The sequence below is a fragment of the Pseudophryne corroboree genome, unplaced genomic scaffold (assembly GCF_028390025.1).
Source record: "Pseudophryne corroboree isolate aPseCor3 unplaced genomic scaffold, aPseCor3.hap2 scaffold_423, whole genome shotgun sequence".
NCBI classification, from domain to species: Eukaryota; Metazoa; Chordata; class Amphibia; order Anura; family Myobatrachidae; genus Pseudophryne; species Pseudophryne corroboree.
In genome coordinates this window covers 378,752-396,358 of record NW_026970056.1, presented here as the reverse complement: position 1 = coordinate 396,358, position 17,607 = coordinate 378,752, and the positions used below count along the sequence as shown (strand labels likewise).

General features: G+C 42.0%; 4 non-coding genes across 4 annotated transcripts; all 4 read right to left on the bottom strand.

Annotated features, from left to right (window-relative positions):
- Positions 1-9,095: 9,095 nt before the first annotated feature.
- Positions 9,096-9,259, bottom strand: LOC135025589 (U1 spliceosomal RNA). Its single transcript, XR_010222323.1, has one exon. It is a non-coding gene; the product is annotated as a U1 spliceosomal RNA (small nuclear RNA).
- A 151-nt stretch (positions 9,260-9,410) lies between these two features.
- Positions 9,411-9,574, bottom strand: LOC135025528 (U1 spliceosomal RNA). The gene has a single exon (XR_010222264.1). It is a non-coding gene; the product is annotated as a U1 spliceosomal RNA (small nuclear RNA).
- Positions 9,575-10,248: 674 nt separating this feature from the next.
- On the bottom strand, positions 10,249-10,411 carry LOC135025643 (U1 spliceosomal RNA). Its single transcript, XR_010222376.1, has one exon. It is a non-coding gene; the product is annotated as a U1 spliceosomal RNA (small nuclear RNA).
- Positions 10,412-10,563: 152 nt separating this feature from the next.
- LOC135025767 (U1 spliceosomal RNA) lies at positions 10,564-10,727 on the bottom strand. The gene has a single exon (XR_010222489.1). It is a non-coding gene; the product is annotated as a U1 spliceosomal RNA (small nuclear RNA).
- Positions 10,728-17,607: the final 6,880 nt, after the last annotated feature.

The window sequence follows — 17,607 nt, the reverse complement described above, 5'->3', positions numbered from 1 at the left end:
CTAGATGAATGCTTATTAGCCTTTGTCAGTATGGACTTTTGCAAAGTGTTGCTGTGGCGCAATCAGTTACTGTGTAAGGCTATTAACCAAAAGGTTGGTGGTTCAATCCCACCCAGGGACGTAATTGACCTTGTTATCAGATTTTGGTGATCTTTATGTAGACAAGTCAAAATTTCAAACCCCCTCTTATGGTGTAGGGTACCTGGCCTTCTCTGATGTAATCAGAGTTAGATTTGATTCAGTGATTTTATAAAAACAGCTAGGAAGCACAATTTAGCAGTGGGTTGCAGAGAAAAAGAAATATGCTGGCAAAAAAATCCAATTGAGTGATTAAACAGCTCTTCATTTTCTGGCTTTATTTTTATGCTAACAAATTTGTTCTCTGAAAAGTGTCCACAAAGCCAAGTTTCTGATTAACACCTTTGTAGGGATGGTTTTTCACCTATTACTAAATTAAACTTGCTTCATTGGAAAGGCAGCAAGATGCATCCTCATTTGAATATCTACTGAAATAATACAGGTTGACACCAGGAAACATTAACGCCACTGCATCCTTGCTGCTTTCTCATGTGGAAGTCTGTTTAATGTGAAAACAAGGTGATATCTAATTAGCACACAGGTAAGGAATTAAGAAAATCTTTATTTAAGGGTGAAGATGTTTCTCACAAAATCGTTGCCCCAATGCATCATTGAAATTCAAGCTGGAAAGATGATTTTAATATATCACTTGTACATTTTGTATTGCTCTTCTGGTGACAATGTAGTTTGTTTTTGTCAATTACCATTTTAATAATCGGGTAAAGAAAATTAAGTGGATTTTTGAAAGAAAACAATACTGTCAATATACTATTAAAACAAATGAAAATGGTAAAAGTTATTGTACTTTAAGTAAAAATAAAAGAGCAAAAATATCAATCCCAGTTTTGGATTACTTTAATTAACAAAAAAAAACGCATATAGCAGAGGATAGTTTCAATCTGCCTACCTCTGGGCTATGGACCCAGCATGCTTCCATTACAGTACTCTGCTGCACATGTAATTGCAAGAGATCCTGAAGTACTCACTCATCATGGGAAAGTACCAATGTGTTTCTTCATTGGTTGATGGAAGAAACATCTTACAAAAACTCTCCAGATTATTGACTACTTAAAGTTTTTCTAGGAAACGTTCTAGATGAATGCTTATTAGCCTTTGTCAGTATGTACTTTTGCAAAGTGTCGCTGTGGCGCAATCAGTTAGTGTGTACGGCTATTAACCAAAAGGTTGGTGGTTCAATCCCACCCAGGGATGTAATTGACCTTGTTATCAGATTTTGGTGATCTTTAAGTAGACAAGTCAAAATTTCAAAAACCCCTGTTATGGTGTAGGGTACCTGGCCTTCTCTGATGTAATCAGAGTTAGATTTGATTCAGTGATTTTATAAAAACAGCTAGGAAGCACAATTTAGCAGTGGTTTGCAGAGAAAAAGAAATATGCTGGCAAAAAAATCCAATTGAGTGATTAAACAGCTCTTCATTTTCTGGCTTTATTTTTATGCTAACAAATTTGTTCTCTGAAAAGTGTCCACAAAGCCAAGTATCTGATTAACATCTTTGTAGGGATGGTTTTTCACCTATTACTAAATTAAACTTGCTTCATTGGAAAGGCAGCAAGATGCATCCTCATTTCAATATCTACTGAAATAATACAGGTTGACACCAGGAAACATTAACGCCACTGCATCCTTGCTGCTTTCTCATGTGGAAGTCTGTTTAATGTGAAAACAAGGTGATATCTAATTAGCACACAGGTAAGGAATTAAGAAAATCTTTATTTAAGGGTGAAGATGTTTCTCACAAAATCGTTGCCCCAATGCATCATTGAAATTCAAGCTGGAAAGATGATTTTAATATATCACTTGTACATTTTGTATTGCTCTTCTGGTGACAATGTAGTTTGTTTTTGTCAATTACCATTTTAATAATAGGGTAAAGAAAATTAAGTGGATTTTTGAAAGAAAACAATACTGTCAATATACTATTAAAACAAATGAAAATGGTAAAAGTTATTGTACTTTAAGTAAAAATAAAAGAGCAAAAATATCAATCCCAGTTTTGGATTACTTTAATTAACAAAAAAAAAATGCATATAGCAGAGGATAGTTTCAATCTGCCTACCTCTGGGTTAAGGGGCCCAGCATGCTTCCATTGCAGTACTCTGCTGCACATGTAAGTGCAAGAGATCCTGAAGCACTCACTCATCATGGGAAAGTACCAATGCGTTTCTTCATTGGTTGATGGAAGAAACATCTTACAAAAACTCTCCAGATTATTGACTTTTTAAAGTTTTCTAGGAAACGTTCTAGATGAATGCTTATTAGCCTTTGTCAGTATGTACTTTTGCAAAGTGTCTCTGTGGTGCAATCGGTTAGTGTGTTTGGTTATTAACCAAAGGGTTGGTGGTTCAATCCCACCCAGGGATGTTATTGACCTTGTCATCAGATTTTGGTGATCTTTAAGTAGACAAGTCAAAATTTCAAACCCCCTCTTATGGTGTAGGGTACCTGGCCTACTCTGATGTAATTAGATTTGATTAAGTGATTTTATCAAAAAACAGCTAGGAAGCACAATTTAGCAGTGGTTTGCAGAGAAAATGAAATATGCTGGCAGAAAAATCCAATTGAGTGATTAAACAGCTCTTCATTTTCTGGCTTTATTTTTATGCTAACTAATTTGTTCTCTGAAAAGTGTCCACAAAGCCAAGTATCGGATTAACATCTTTGTAGGGATGGTTTTTCACCTATTACTAAATTAAACTTGCTTCATTGGAAAGGCAGCAAGATGCATCCTCATTTCAATATCTACTGAAATAATACAGGTTGACACCAGGAAACATTAACGCCACTGCATCCTTGCTGCTTTCTCATGTGGAAGTCTGTTTAATGTGAAAACAAGGTGATATCTAATTAGCACACAGGTAAGGAATTAAGAAAATCTTTATTTAAGGGTAAGATGTTTCTCACAAAATCGTTGCCCCAATGCATCATTGAAATTCAAGCTGGAAAGATGATTTTAATATATCACTTGTACATTTTGTATTGCTCTTCTGGTGACAATGTAGTTTGTTTTTGTCAATTACCATTTTAATAATCGGGTAAAGAAAATTAAGTGGATTTTTGAAAGAAAACAATACTGTCTATATACTATTAAAACAAATTAAAAAGGTAAAAGTTATTGTACTTTAAGTAAAATAAAAAGAGCAAAAATATCAATCCCAGTTTTGGATTACTTTAATTAACAAAAAAAATGCATATAGCAGAGGATAATTTCAATCTGCCTACCTCTGGGTTATGGACCCAGCATGCTTCCATTACAGTACTCTGCTGCACATGTAAGTGCAAGAGATCCTGAAGCACTCACTCATCATGGGAAAGTACCAATGTGTTTCTTCATTGGTTGATGGAAGAAACATCTTACAAAAACTCTCCAGATTATTGACTATTTAAAGTTTTTCTAGGAAACGTTCTAGATGAATGCTTATTAGCCTTTGTCAGTATGTACTTTCACAAAGTGTCGCTGTAGCGCAATCAGTTAGTGTGTACGGCTATTAACCAAAAAGTTGGTGGTTCAATCCCACCCAGGGACGTAATTGACCTTGTGATCAGATTTTGGTGATATTTAAGTAGACAAGTCAAAATTTCAAACCCTCTCTTATGGTGTAGGGTACCTGACCTACTCTGATGTAATCAGTTAGATTTGATTAAGTGATTTTATGAAAAAAAACAGCTAGGAAGCACAATTTAGCAGTGGGTTGCAGAGAAAAAGAAATATGCTGGCAGAAAAATCCAATTGAGTGATTAAACAGCTCTTCATTTTCTGGCTTTATTTTTATGCTAACAAATTTGTTCTCTGAAAAGAGTCCACAAAGCCAAGTATCTGATTAACACCTTTGTAGGGATGGTTTTTCACCTATTACTAAATTAAACATGCTTCATTGGAAAGGCAGCAATATGCATCCTCATTTCAATATCTACTGAAATAATACAGGTTGACACCAGGAAACATTAACGCCACTGCATCCTTGCTGCTTTCTCATGTGGAAGTCTGTTTAATGTGAAAACAAGGTGATATCTAATTAGCACACAGGTAAGGAATTAAGAAAATCTTTATTTAAGGGTGAAGAGGTTTCTCACAAAATCGTTGCCCCAATGCATCATTGAAATTCAAGCTGGAAAGATGATTTTAATATATCACTTGTACATTTTGTATTGCTCTTCTGGTGACAATGTAGTTTGTTTTTGTCAATTACCATTTTAATAATCGGGTAAAGAAAATTAAGTGGATTTTTGAAAGAAAACAATACTGTCAATATACTATTAAAACAAATGAAAATGGTAAAAGTTATTGTACTTTAAGTAAAAATAAAAGAGCAAAAATATCAATCCCAGTTTTGGATTACTTTAATTAACAAAAAAAAACGCATATAGCAGAGGATAGTTTCAATCTGCCTACCTCTGGGCTATGGACCCAGCATGCTTCCATTACAGTACTCTGCTGCACATGTAATTGCAAGAGATCCTGAAGTACTCACTCATCATGGGAAAGTACCAATGTGTTTCTTCATTGGTTGATGGAAGAAACATCTTACAAAAACTCTCCAGATTATTGACTATTTAAAGTTTTTCTAGGAAACGTTCTAGATGAATGCTTATTAGCCTTTGTCAGTATGTACTTTTGCAAAGTGTCGCTGTGGCGCAATCAGTTAGTGTGTACGGCTATTAACCAAAAGGTTGGTGGTTCAATCCCACCCAGGGATGTAATTGACCTTGTTATCAGATTTTGGTGATCTTTAAGTAGACAAGTCAAAATTTCAAAAACCCCTGTTATGGTGTAGGGTACCTGGCCTTCTCTGATGTAATCAGAGTTAGATTTGATTCAGTGATTTTATAAAAACAGCTAGGAAGCACAATTTAGCAGTGGTTTGCAGAGAAAAAGAAATATGCTGGCAAAAAAATCCAATTGAGTGATTAAACAGCTCTTCATTTTCTGGCTTTATTTATATGCTAACAAATTTGTTCTCTGAAAAGTGTCCACAAAGCCAAGTATCTGATTAACATCTTTGTAGGGATGGTTTTTCACCTATTACTAAATTAAACTTGCTTCATTGGAAAGGCAGCAAGATGCATCCTCATTTCAATATCTACTGAATTAATACAGGTTGACACCAGGAAACATTAACGCCACTGCATCCTTGCTGCTTTCTCATGTGGAAGTCTGTTTAATGTGAAAACAAGGTGATATCTAATTAGCACACAGGTAAGGAATTAAGAAAATCTTTATTTAAGGGTGAAGATGTTTCTCACAAAATCGTTGCCCCAATGCATCATTGAAATTCAAGCTGGAAAGATGATTTTAATATATCACTTGTACATTTTGTATTGCTCTTCTGGTGACAATGTAGTTTGTTTTTGTCAATTACCATTTTAATAATAGGGTAAAGAAAATTAAGTGGATTTTTGAAAGAAAACAATACTGTCAATATACTATTAAAACAAATTAAAATGGTAAAAGTTATTGTACTTTAAGTAAAAATAAAAGAGCAAAAATATCAATCCCAGTTTTGGATTACTTTAATTAACAAAAAAAAAATGCATATAGCAGAGGATAGTTTCAATCTGCCTACCTCTGGGTTAAGGGGCCCAGCATGCTTCCATTGCAGTACTCTGCTGCACATGTAAGTGCAAGAGATCCTGAAGCACTCACTCATCATGGGAAAGTACCAATGCGTTTCTTCATTGGTTGATGGAAGAAACATCTTACAAAAACTCTCCAGATTATTGACTTTTTAAAGTTTTCTAGGAAATGTTCTAGATGAATGCTTATTAGCCTTTGTCAGTATGTACTTTTGCAAAGTGTCTCTGTGGTGTAATCGGTTAGTGTGTTTGGTTATTAACCAAAGGGTTGGTGGTTCAATCCCACCCAGGGATGTTATTGACCTTGTCATCAGATTTTGGTGATCTTTAAGTAGACAAGTCAAAATTTCAAACCCCCTCTTATGGTGTAGGGTACCTGGCCTACTCTGATGTAATCAGAGTTAGATTTGATTAAGTGATTTTATCAAAAAACAGCTAGGAAGCACAATTTAGCAGTGGTTTGCAGAGAAAATGAAATATGCTGGCAGAAAAATCCAATTGAGTGATTAAACAGCTCTTCATTTTCTGGCTTTATTTTTATGCTAACTAATTTGTTCTCTGAAAAGTGTCCACAAAGCCAAGTATCGGATTAACATCTTTGTAGGGATGGTTTTTCACCTATTACTAAATTAAACTTGCTTCATTGGAAAGGCAGCAAGATGCATCCTCATTTCAATATCTACTGAAATAATACAGGTTGACACCAGGAAACATTAACGCCACTGCATCCTTGCTGCTTTCTCATGTGGAAGTCTGTTTAATGTGAAAACAAGGTGATATCTAATTAGCACACAGGTAAGGAATTAAGAAAATCTTTATTTAAGGGTAAGATGTTTCTCACAAAATCGTTGCCCCAATGCATCATTGAAATTCAAGCTGGAAAGATGATTTTAATATATCACTTGTACATTTTGTATTGCTCTTCTGGTGACAATGTAGTTTGTTTTTGTCAATTACCATTTTAATAATCGGGTAAAGAAAATTAAGTGGATTTTTGAAAGAAAACAATACTGTCTATATACTATTAAAACAAATTAAAAAGGTAAAAGTTATTGTACTTTAAGTAAAATAAAAAGAGCAAAAATATCAATCCCAGTTTTGGATTACTTTAATTAACAAAAAAAATGCATATAGCAGAGGATAATTTCAATCTGCCTACCTCTGGGTTATGGACCCAGCATGCTTCCATTACAGTACTCTGCTGCACATGTAAGTGCAAGAGATCCTGAAGCACTCACTCATCATGGGAAAGTACCAATGTGTTTCTTCATTGGTTGATGGAAGAAACATCTTACAAAAACTCTCCAGATTATTGACTATTTAAAGTTTTTCTAGGAAACGTTCTAGATGAATGCTTATTAGCCTTTGTCAGTATGTACTTTCACAAAGTGTCGCTGTAGCGCAATCAGTTAGTGTGTACGGCTATTAACCAAAAAGTTGGTGGTTCAATCCCACCCAGGGACGTAATTGACCTTGTGATCAGATTTTGGTGATATTTAAGTAGACAAGTCAAAATTTCAAACCCTCTCTTATGGTGTAGGGTACCTGGCCTACTCTGATGTAATCAGTTAGATTTGATTAAGTGATTTTATGAAAAAAAACAGCTAGGAAGCACAATTTAGCAGTGGGTTGCAGAGAAAAAGAAATATGCTGGCAGAAAAATCCAATTGAGTGATTAAACAGCTCTTCATTTTCTGGCTTTATTTTTATGCTAACAAATTTGTTCTCTGAAAAGAGTCCACAAAGCCAAGTATCTGATTAACACCTTTGTAGGGATGGTTTTTCACCTATTACTAAATTAAACATGCTTCATTGGAAAGGCAGCAATATGCATCCTCATTTCAATATCTACTGAAATAATACAGGTTGACACCAGGAAACATTAACGCCACTGCATCCTTGCTGCTTTCTCATGTGGAAGTCTGTTTAATGTGAAAACAAGGTGATATCTAATTAGCACACAGGTAAGGAATTAAGAAAATCTTTATTTAAGGGTGAAGAGGTTTCTCACAAAATCGTTGCCCCAATGCATCATTGAAATTCAAGCTGGAAAGATGATTTTAATATATCACTTGTACATTTTGTATTGCTCTTCTGGTGACAATGTAGTTTGTTTTTGTCAATTACCATTTGAATAATAGGGTAAAGAAAATTAAGTGGATTTTTGAAAGAAAACAATACTGTCAATATACTATTAAAACAAATTAAAATAATAAAAGTTATTGTACTTTAAGTAAAAATAAAAGAGCAAAAATATCAATCCCAGTTTTGGATTACTTTAATTAACAAAAAAAAATGCATATAGCAGAGGATAGTTTCAATCTGCCTACCTCTGGGTTATGGGCCCAGCATGCTTCCATTGCAGTACTCTGCTGCACATGTAAGTGCAAGAGATCCTGAAGCACTCACTCATCATGGGAAAGTACCAATGTGTTTCTTCATTGGTTGATGGAAGAAACATCTTACAAAAACTCTCCAGATTATTGACTTTTTAAAGTTTTTCTAGGAAACGTTCTAGATGAATGCTTATTAGCCTTTGTCAGTATATACTTTTGCAATGTGTCTCTGTGGCGCAATCAGTTAGCGTGTTCGGTTATTAACCAAAAGGTTGGTGGTTCAATCCTACCCAGGGACGTAATTTACCTTGTTATCAGATTTTGGTGATCTTTAAGTAGACAAGTCAAAATTTCAAACCCCCTCTTATGGTGTAGGGTACCTGGCCTTCTCTGATGTAATCAGAGTTAGATTTGATTAAGTGATTTTATAAAAGAACAGCTAGGAAGCACAACTTAGCAGTGGGTTGCAGAGAAAAAGAAATACGCTTGCAGAAAAATCCAATTGAGTGATTAAACAGCTCTTCATTTTCTGGCTTTATTTTTATGCTAACAAATTTGTTCTCTGAAAAGTGTCCACAAAGCCAAGTATCTGATTAACACCTTTGTAGGGATGGTTTTTCACCTATTACTAAATTAAACTTGCTTCATTGGAAAGGCAGCAAGTGATGTCATCCAAGCAGTGGGTCAAAGTTGGCTTCATCCCTCGTCTGCTTATGAAAAGAGAAAAGGGATATGCAGGGCATGGCGGCCTTTTGCGACGCTTGGATGACCCCTAGTTCGCATTAAACACCCCCACCCTCCTTCGGTGTGGGGCTCATGTTGGCCATGCCCCAGCCCCTAAAGCATTCAAGCTGATTTCTTGCAGCAGCTGGGTACTGTAACAGCTCCAGAGCTGCTCTGTAAGGCAAGTAAAAGGGTGTGGGCCCTGCAGCACTACCTGTAGTTTGCATTGTGCATTGGAAGGCACAAAGTAAGCAGACGGGAGGAGAAGTCAGGATAGTGCACAAGGTTATAGAAGGGATGGGCTCAAGAAAAGAGAAGTGGAAACAGACAGCATACTAGGCTGGAGAGAGACCTGAGACAAAGAGATCTGAATTATACGAGAGCCGTCCAGGGGAAACACAAATTATGCAGTCAAGTTTCCCACATTTGGGGAAATCGCAAGGGGCAGCACACCCAGAGTGCAATGGGTGAGCCTTGCCCTGGGAGAAGCACCTTCATGATCATAGTATCTCACCTGGCAGGTTAGTAGGAGTTGGGCTAGAGCTGGGGAGGGTCGCTGCTCGGGCACTACCTTTCAAGTGAAGGAGATCCAACTGAGGCAGCACAAGGGAACTCTCAAAAGAAGAACAAGGCTAGAGGAATATCTGAGACAAAGAAATCTGACTTTTACCAGAGCTGACTAGAGGAAAGCACAAACACAGTCCACCACTACCACAAATAATGCAGTCGAGTTTCCCACATTTGGGGAAATCACAGGGGTCAGCATACCCAGAATGCAATGAATGAACCTCACCCTGGGAGAACAATCTTCATGACAATAGTATCTCCTATGCAAAATAAGTATGATTTGGGATAGGGCTGGGGAGGGCCGTTGCTCAGGCACATCTCTGTCAAGTAAAGGAGATTCAACTGAGGCAGCACAAGGGAACTCTCATCTGGGGACAACAACTGCAGGGAGAACACATATTTTCAGATGAACATGGGGTGGCAGAAGGCTGCCTAATACTGAAGCACCCCCAAACAACAAACCAAATGCAACAACTAGTGCAAGCATTCCTGGGGGATGGCCTGCAGCAGATGGATTTGAATATGGTGATGTCATCCAAGCAGTGGGTCAAAGTTGGCTTCAACCCTCGTCTGCATATGAAAAGAGAAAAGGAGCGTGCAGGGCATGGAGGCCTTTTGTGGTGCTTGGATGACCCCTAGTTCACATTAAGCACCCCCACCCTCCTTCGGTGTGGGGCTCATGTTGGCCATTCCCCAGCCCCTGAAGCATTCAAGCTGATTTCTTGCAGCAGCTGGGCACTGTAACAGCTCCAGAGCTGCTCTGTAAAGCAAGTAAAAGGGTGTGGGCCCTGCAGCACTACCCGTAGTTTGCATTGTGCATTGGGAGGCACAAAGTAAGCAGACGGGAGGAGAAGTCAGGATAGTGCACAAGGGTATAGAAGGGAGGGGCTCAAGAAAAAAGAAGTGGAACCAGACAGCAAACTAGGGTGGAGAGAGACCTGAGACAAAGAGATCTGAATTACATGAGAGCCGACCAGGGAAAACTCAAATTATGCAGTCAAGTTTCCCACATTTGGGGAAATCGCAGGGGCAGCACACCCAGAGTGCAATGGGTGAGCCTTGCCCTGGGAGAAGCAACTTCATGATCATAGTATCTCACCTGGCAGGTAAGTAGGAGTTGGGCTAGAGCTGGGGAGGGTCGCTGCTCGGGCACCCCCCTGTCAAGTGAAGGAGATCCAACTGAGGCAGCACAAGGGAACTCTCGAAAGAAGACAAAGGCTAGAGGAAGATCTGAGACAAAGAAATCTGACTTTTACCAGAGCTGACCAGAGGAAAGCACAAACACAGTCCCCCACTACCACAAATAATGCAGTCGAGTTTCCCACATTTGGGGAAATCACAGGGGTCAGCATACCCAGAATGCAATGAATGAACCTAACCCTGGGAGAACAATCTTCATGACCATGGTATCTCCTATGCAAAATAAGTATGATTTGGGATAGGGCTGGGGAGGGCCGTTGCTCAGGCACATCTCTGTCAAGTAAGTTGCATTTGATTTGTTGTTTGGGGGTGCTTCAGTATTAGGCAGCCTTCTGCCCTACCATGTTCATCTGAAAATATGTGTTCTCCCTGCAGTTGTTGTCCCCAGATGAGAGTTCCCTTGTGCTGCCTCAGTTGAATCTCCTTTTGGAGAAGACCTCAATAAGATTGTAGCTGATCTGGCTACTGCTAAAACAGCTTGCCTACCTAGTATGACTCCTACCACGCAGAAGGCTAAAAGTACTTTTCTTGGCCCTTTCATCCTCCAGGTAAAGCGTACCCAAGGTCAGGCATACCCAAAGCAAGCTCATGTTTCCAGACCTGCCAAGCCCAGACTGAAGCAATCCTGGGCTGCCCATCAGCCTGCTTCCAAAACGGACAAGCCTGCCGCATGACGGTGCAGGCCTCCCTCTGGGGGATCCCAGGGTGGGGGGCCCGACTTCTAGGTTTGGCAAAGAAAGGTATAATTCTAAGCTAGAGAATTCTGTTTGGAGCTCACCTTGTACTTTGTGAAGAAATAATCAGCATTGTGGCTGAGCAGATACATGTAGTGTGTGGCTGCAAACTGCATGGATCTGCTGCGTTGTAATGCTGATTCTTTTTTTTTGCAAAGTACCAATAGCTTCATATAATGTTCACAATTTTTATGCAGGATCAAATAGCTCAATAGGTAGGGTGTTTGATTAGAATTCAACAGGTTATAGGTTTGAATCCTGGGTATGGTAGTTTGAGATGTGTTATTTAATAAAGTATGTTGTTCTGACTGCCGGCATCCTATCACCTGGGATATCATACTAAATAAATGGAGTTGATCAAATTTATTTTTTTTTAACTAGGGACAATTTCCAGATACTTCTCTTTATAACTGAGATTGCCCCCTGGAACTTCACATCAGTTGACAACTATGCATGAGTGGGCAGTGCTTGCCCTGGATCTGTCCACCCATTTATGTGCCGCCATAAAATAAAGCATGACTAACAGTTATCCTGGGCGTACACTACACAATTATCTGTCAGGCTATCTATCCAGTCTGGATGGATGGAATGAAAATCTGGTAATGTATAGGAGCAAATGTCAATTAACCATTTGCTCCCAAACACTAGAAAAGTGGTCAAAAATGGTCATTACACAAATTGGTTAAACCCAAAATTTAACCAATTTGTTTAGGGGACCATTTTTGTCCATTTTTTAGTGTTTGAGAGTAAATCGTTGATGGTCATTTGCTCACATAGATAACCGGATTTCTATTCCAACCAGCCAGTGTTGGAGAGATGGTCTGCCAGATTACATAATGCATACCAGAGCCATAACTAGACTTTTTGGTGCCCTGTGACAGAGAATTATATGCCCTCCCCCCCATTTTTGCAATATGGACAAAAGGCGCATGCCTTGTGGGGAAGGGGCATAACAAGATTGGTCTCAGAGAAAGCACATGAGATATGAAGATATATCTAGTATACTTGACACTCAATGGTTTGTGGTATTGCAGGGGTGCCCTCCTTAAATGCATATACAGTCACACATGGCATGTTTGTGTAAATGGCATATCAGCAGTCAGCACTAACTGGTGACATGCCATTTGTACAAGTAAGCCATGTGTGACTAATATATAAACATACTTTATTAAATAACACCTCAAACTATCATACCCAGGATTCAAACCTATAACCTGTTAAATTCTAATCAAACACCCTACCCATTGAGCTACTTGATCCTGCATCTATTCTAACCTCCAAAAACAGATTCAGTTGCATTTTCCAGCGTGTTTTGTTTGCGCCTTTGCAAATGTCTTACATCGACAAACTTATTTAGTACTATTTTGCAAATAGGGTTACATTGTCGCAACATTGTGTTCCCTAATTGCTTGATTTTTTAAATGCAAAAATTGATAAAGACACCTGATAATTGCTCTGTGGAGTCTTCTTTTGTGTCTACTTCTTATCTACATTTAATTCCCTACCTATAATCAAGGCATTTTTAAATGCTGGGTGCTGCCAGGACGTGAGGCCTACCTAGTCTTTAGATCTGAATTTGAATGTACTTGTGAACTAACTTAATTTCCTACTTCTAAACTCATTCCTAAATTCACTACTTACATTAATCCTGTAGTTGGGCATTTTGAGCCTTCAATTGTGGGCATTGTTTTGTGTCCAGACCAGCAGCTGGTGGTGTGCATTTGCTGGAAAGGCATCGAAGACCTCCGATATGCTGCATCTCCTGATGTGTGTCTGCATCAAGTGGCTGTCAGCAAATGCATGCTAGACACCCCATTCCAAGCTGATTGTGACATCACGGAACATGCATCATAGAACAGGCATGCTAGAACATGGGTCTTCAACCTGCGACCCTCCAGCTGCTGTGGAACTACATATCCCAGCATGCCCTGCCTCAGTTTTAGCATACCTTAATAGCAAAACTGTGGCAGGGCATGCTGGGATGTGTAGTTTCACAGCAGCTGGAGGGCCACAGGATGAAGACCCATGTGCTAGAACCAAACCGCAGGTACATTGAATGCTAGCAAGCTGAATGTTTAAATCCTTTTTGTTCCGCAGCATTCCAATGCGGAAGATTCCATGGAACCAGAGATTATTCCATTGAGAAGGACATGCTGCCTGGATGACTGTACTGTGCAAATTAAATCACGGAGCCAGTTGGCTTGTGGGTGGCTCTGGTGACTGGGTGGTTGGGTGGGCGGTGTGTCGGAGGTGGAGCACATGCAAATGAATGTGTATCATCCACAGGGCCGGCTCTAGGCACGTTCGACTAGAGCGGCCGCGCGGGGCGCCACCCTTAATGGGCGCCGCGCGCTGGCGCCGCCATAGTCTTACCTGGAGCCGGCCCTGTACACTGCTGGCAGCTCTCCCCACCGTCCCCGGCCTTTCAAAACTGTGCGCTGCGCGGCGCCGGCGTCTGACGTCAGACGCCGCGCAGCGCGCACCAAGCAGCCGGGAACAGTCGGTGGCCCTCAGGCTCAACAGCAGCACGTCCCCTCCCAGCGTCGCCGCAGGTATGTTGGGATCGTCGGGGCCGGGCACTGGCACTGTGTGTGGGGGCACTGGCACTATGTGGGGGCATTGGCACTGTGTGGGGGCATATCTGCACTGTGGGGGCACTGGCACTGTGTGGGGGCATATCTGCACTGTGGGGGCACTGGCACAGTGTGGGGGCATATCTGTCGCTGTGGGGTCATATCTGCACTGTGGGGGCATTTATGAATCTTGCACTGTGGGGGCATTGGCACTATGTGGGGGCATTGGCACTGTGTGGGGGCATATCTGCACTGTGGGGGCACTGGCACTGTGTGGGGGCATATCTGCACTGTGGGGGCACTGGCACTGTGTGGGGGCATATCTGCACTGTGGGGGCACTGGCACAGTGTGGGGGCATATCTGTCGCTGTGGGGTCATATCTGCACTGTGGGGGCATTTATGAATCTTGCACTGTGGGGGCATTTATGTATCTGGCACTGTGGGGGCATTTATCTGGCACTGTGGGGGGCATTCATTTATCTGGCAGTGCGGGGGGGGCATTTATCTGTGCACTGTGAGGGGGCATTAATGTATCTGGCACTGTGGGGGCATTTCTGGCACTGTGGGGGCATATCTGCGCTGTGGGGGCATGTATGTATCTGCACTGTGGGGGCATGTATGTATCTGGCACTGTGGGGGCATGTATGTATCTGGCACTGTGGGGGCATGTATGTATCTGGCACTGTGGGGGTATTTATGTATCTGGCACTGTGGGGGTATATCTGCACTGTGGGGGCACTTATTTATCTGGCACTGTGGGGGGCATTTATTTATCTGGCACTGTGGGGGCATATCTGGCACTGGGGCATATCTGGCACTGTGGGGGCATATCTGGCACTGTGGGGGCATATCTGGCACTGTGGGGGCATATCTGGCACTGGGGGCATTAATGTATCTGACACTGTGGGGGGAAATAATGCATCTGGCACTGGGGGCATTTATGCATCTGGCAATGTGTGGGCATTTATGTATCTGGCACTGGGGGCATTTATGTATCTGGCCCTGTGGGGGCATATCTGGCACTGTGGGGGCAATTTTATATATGGCACTGTGGGGACAATTTTATATATGGCACTGTGGGGACATATCTGGCACTGTGTGGGCATTTTTATATCTGGCACTGTGTGGGCACTTATGTATCTGGCACTCTGTGGCCATTTATGTAGCTGGCACTGCTGGGGGGGGCATGTCGCGTGTAGCTGGCACTGCTGGGGGGCATGTCGCGTGTAGCTGGCACTGCTGGGGGGCATGTCGCGTGTAGCTGGCACTGCTGGGGGGCATGTCGCGTGTAGCTGGCACTGCTGGGGGGCATGTCGCGTGTAGCTGGCACTGCTGGGGGGGCATGTCGCGTGTAGCTGGCACTGCTGGGGGGCATGTCGCGTGTAGCTGGCACTGCTGGGGGGCATGTCGCGTGTAGCTGGCACTGCTGGGGGGCATGTCGCGTGTAGCTGGCACTGCTGGGGGGCATGTCGCGTGTAGCTGGCACTGCTGGGGGGCATGTCGCGTGTAGCTGGCACTGCTGGGGGGCATGTCGCGTGTAGCTGGCACTGCTGGGGGGCATGTCGCGTGTAGCTGGCACTGCTGGGGGGCATGTCGCGTGTAGCTGGCACTGCTGGGGGGCATGTCGCGTGTAGCTGGCACTGCTGGGGGGCATGTCGCGTGTAGCTGGCACTGCTGGGGGGCATGTCGCGTGTAGCTGGCACTGCTGGGGTGCTTGTCGCGTGTAGCTGGCACTGCTGGGGGGCTTGTCGCGTGTAGCTGGCACTGCTGGGGGGCTTGTCGCGTGTAGCTGGCACTGCTGGGGGGCTTGTCGCGTGTAGCTGGCACTGCTGGGGGGCTTGTCGCGTGTAGCTGGCACTGCTGGGGGCCGTGTCATGTAGTGTTCCCGCTAGGCGTCTGTGGCTAGGCAATGTGTCTCAGTGCTGTGCCTGGCGCAAAGTGTATAGGAGGTTCTACCTGGTGCAGTGTGTATTAGCTGCACTACTGTGTGGTGTAATGCAAATTGCCACTATTATGTGGCCACGTACCTTCCCCACGAAGTAACTCCCCTTAATTTTTGCTGCGCGCCTTCGGCGCGCACTGTCCATTCTTTGACATATAGGTATGGGAACAACAAGCAGTATGTACATCATTTTGCCCTCCTAACTTAAAAATGTGCCCTCCCTGTGATCAGCACCATGCCCTAAAAAGTGAACACTATCATGTGTAGCTGGCACTGCTGCGGGGCATGTCATGTGTAGCTGGCACTGCTGCGGGGCATGTCATGTGTAGCTAGCACTGCTGCGGGGCATGTCGTGTATCTGGCACTATACTGGAGACATTGTGTGTAAGGAACACTACTGTGGCTATGTGTAAGGCTGCTAATTGTGTGAAAATATGTTTATAGTTTGATGATATGAAGTTATGAGACCACGCCCACTTTTCCAGAGGCCACACCCACTTTTCCGGAAGCGCGCGCGCCTTCGGCGCGCGCATGGGGGGGGGGGGGGGGGGCGCTTTTACATTTTCTCGCTCAGGGTGCTAGTAGGCCTGGAGCCGGCCCTGATCATCCAGCTAGTGAGAGAGAAAACTCATGCAGGAGTGTGCCTGCTTGTCAGTGAGTTATGCACCTTGCCAGACGTCAAATCTACATGGAGCAACTGGAGGGGACAAGAGCAGGTTTGGAAAATATACACAGAAGAGCATATATGCTGGCGCATTCTCCATGATTGTGTCAGCTTATGTTTTGGTGCACTGCACTTTCCTCCACTAAGTTTTAGCCATTTTGTTTAAACGCAAGTGTAGTTGCTTCTCGCTCTTTTGGCTGTGATATTGTATTGTGGTTGAAGAGTCTGCTGGAGGGATTGTTTTCTTCATTGGCGAGAGACTGAAGATATTCCAGGATGGAAGGCTTGGGAACACTATCCGTTTTTCAGTTGTGGAAGAGTTGAAAGACCGGATTGGACTACATTCTATAGTAAAGGGTATCTTTGTATTTATTAATCCTCCCTTTATATGTGTCTGTCTTTCAATAAAGCTTTGGGCTTGTGATTCCGTCACCCTCTTACACTCCACACCCATAGCCTTATTAACTATTGTATTGTTTAAATGTATAGTGCAGTTCATGATTTATAGTGTAGGCTGACCTGTACTGTAGTTCTTGAACTGTACTATACCGACAGCATTTGTATTGTGTTTTGGCTGTGCTGCAACACAGTACTTATGTGTGTAATGTTTATGTATGTTTTTTTGCTTCTTTATGTCAATAAAGACTGCTTTTTCAATCCAATATCTGAAAACAATCAATGTTTATCTTTGATGGCAATAGAAGTGGTATGATATTTGCTGCTTTTGAAAGGCAATATCTGATATGTCCCCTATCTGGGAACCATATATTAAATGGCTTTTCAGAAAAGGGAGATGGGAGAAGAGCTTTCAGTACTTGTAGGACCGATGCACATTTCCTATTCTAGCCTCCAAAAACAGATTCAGTTGCATTTTCCAGCGTGTTTTGGATGCGCCTTTGCAAATGTCTTACATCGACAAACTTATTTAGTACTATTTTGCAAATAGGGTTACATTGTTGCAACATTGTGTTCCCTAATTGCTTGATTTTTTAAATGCAACAATTGATAAAAACACCTGATAACTGCTCTGCGGAGTCTTATTTTGTGTCTACTTCTTATCTACATTTAATTCCGTACCTCTAATCAAGGCATTTTTAAATGCTGGCAGCTGCCAGGACGTGAGGCCTACCTAGACTTTAGATCTGAATTTGAATGTACTTGTGAACTAACTTAATTTCCTACTTCTAAATTCATTC